The 2,500-nt window shown below is 34.4% G+C and overlaps 1 protein-coding gene across 3 annotated transcripts in view; it reads right to left on the bottom strand.

The window, feature by feature from the left end:
- Window positions 1-2,500, bottom strand: part of LOC115213198 (homeobox protein Hox-B5-like) — a 96,456-nt gene that overhangs the window by 86,180 nt on the left and 7,776 nt on the right. Inside the window, exon 1 of one of the 3 annotated variants that reach the window (XM_036503808.1) lies at window positions 2,045-2,276. The exons of the other annotated variants lie outside the window; for them this stretch is intronic. The gene's annotated coding sequence lies outside the window, so the exon portion shown is untranslated. Of the gene's footprint in view, window positions 1-2,044; window positions 2,277-2,500 lie in introns of those variants that run through there. 3 annotated transcript variants of the gene reach the window in all.

Genomic DNA, 2,500 nt, shown 5'->3' with positions numbered 1-2,500 from the left:
CTGGAAGCCTAATCACTGTGGAATATGAAATCAGAAGGTGAAGGGACGTAACTGATTACTACAATGTTGTTAATCCGGCGCTTTACCATATCTGATACATAACCAAAATGATGTTTTCTAACAATTTCACAAAACCTCTAATATTAGTGAAATATGTAGTCGATAATATCATATTTATAGGCACAAAGCCTGAAATTTGGTGGTGGGAAACTAGTCGATTATATCAATCCTGGTGTTTGACTACTACTTATTGAATCGATCCCGAAAGGATGGAAGGCAGAGTCAAACTCGGTGGAATTTGAACTTAGAATGTAAAGACGGACGGAATGCTGCTAAGCATTACGTCCGGTGTGCTAATGGGTCCGCCAGCTTTAGAGTTTAGGTTGTAGGTCTTACCTATCTAAAGTAAGCAATTTCTGGTTGGATAGAGAAGCTGGAAAGCTAAGAATTAGGTATACTAGAAATAATCTTTTACATTAACACAAAGCCAGAAATTTGGAGGGGAGGAAAAGATGATTATATCGGTCCTAGGTACTTTATTTCATCGATACCGGAAGGATGAAAAGCAAATTTCTGTTTTCCGACATTTGAAAATACAATGTAAAGAAACAGAACAAATACTGCAAGGAAAAATAAAAATAGTCGCCTTTAAAGAGACTTGAACCATTAGATACGCTCAATCAACTAATTCGTAAAAGTTTGATGCTCTATCGACTGAGCTATGCAAGTTGACACAACCTTCTACTTATTAAAATGTCATTTGATTCATGAAAGAAAAGTGATTAAGATAATTTTGGTGAAATGGTAGACAGTGAAAGTTGTCATAAAAAATACTTTGTTTAATGAAACTGTCTTGACCAAAAATGGGAATCAACAACTAGTGTTATTACATAACCCAGTATGAGCAGAAAAGCATTCTAACCCTGACCATCTCTTTTAATTTCAGGTACAGTGTCTACAATCACATTATCAAATTGTCATATATTTGTTAAAAAAAAAAAATAATAATAAAGCGGGTAATTTGGGAGATGGATGATTCGGTTGTAATTTTTAGCATGTTAAACGACCACGTAAAAGTTCGGTTCTGCTTTGATGTTGGATAGAATCATTAAGATAATCTCAAAAGAAAATCGCTTGCTTGGAAGACGAATAAGTGTTAAAAGATAATTCCTGAAATGGTAAAATAGATTCCACTAATGTGAAGAAAATAGGGAGACAAAACAGATAGTTGGATGGAATACGGCGACTGTGACATGTTATAAACGTGCTTTGGTATGAATGTAGTAATGCATGCCTGTGGTATAACATGTGGCTATTTAGCTGATACCCTCCTCGTTTGTTTCTCAGTGTGACGTATTGATGGTTTTCAAATCTTTTTCCCCCTAAACACATTTTATGGTCTATTGCTGGGATTTAAACCAAAAATTCGGACTGTCCGTATTTTAAAAATTAATTAGAAAAAGAAAAATTCGAAAAATTTACCAAAAAATTTAAAAAGAAAATTTTCGAAAAACTGTAAAAAACTAAAAAAATCTTTTCATAGCCGTAAATTCCCGTGTGTAGAATACAAATGTGCATAAGTTTTCTAAAAATTCCAAACAATAAAAAAGTTATGAGCGGTTCAATAGCATGTGTAAAAAAAGAATTCCGTTCAACGAAGAAATTCTCATACTCGGATGTTTAAAGTTTGATGATGGACGAATTAAAAGGAAAAATAATTATTTCTAATTTATTCTCAGTGTCAGTAAATTTTGAGAAAAGGATTCTAGTGGCTTATACAACTGAAGCACTTGAATATTACTTATTTTTTATCGAATCCGACAAGACGACAGGGCGAGAGGCAAAGTTGATTTCGATGGCATTAGAATTAGTACATAAAGAACCAGAGCAAACACTACATGGCATTTTGTCGGTCGATTTTAGCAATGGTTTTTAGCACACACACACACACACACACACACACACACACACACAAATAGAAATGGCAGCCCAATCGCGTCCCCAAGAACACCCTAAGATTATAAAATGAGGAAGGATACATAACCTTATGGTAGTCCTAGATAACTTTAAAACTGTGGGGCATTCAGCGGTTGAACATAGGTCTGCCCGATCAACCGCATCCTCCTCGGTTTTCATTATTTCTATCATATACGAAAGGCTAAGCAGACTACACTACAGCCTGGCTTGCTACAGTGGAAATAGGCACCTTTATGTCAGTGGCTTTCGATTGGCTAAAATTACACGAAATTTGTAAGCTTTAATAAAACGTATTAATTTATTTAAGGCAAAATGAGTTTCATTTCCATAATTAGCATACCAAACTACATCAATACACCAAGTTTGAAATCAAATGGATCAAAATTGAAGGAATTGAAGCGAAAGCTAAACAGGAAAGATCCCGTATATATGTAAGTATATATACATAGGTACTTGTACACACACACACACACACACATATATATATACATATATTCTTTTACTTTTATTCGTTTCAGTCACT

This window comes from Octopus sinensis, linkage group LG6 (genome assembly GCF_006345805.1).
Source record: "Octopus sinensis linkage group LG6, ASM634580v1, whole genome shotgun sequence".
In the NCBI taxonomy this organism is placed as follows: domain Eukaryota; kingdom Metazoa; phylum Mollusca; class Cephalopoda; order Octopoda; family Octopodidae; genus Octopus; species Octopus sinensis.
Note: the sequence above shows the minus strand (reverse complement) of the source record. Positions and strands in the feature narration are given on the sequence as shown.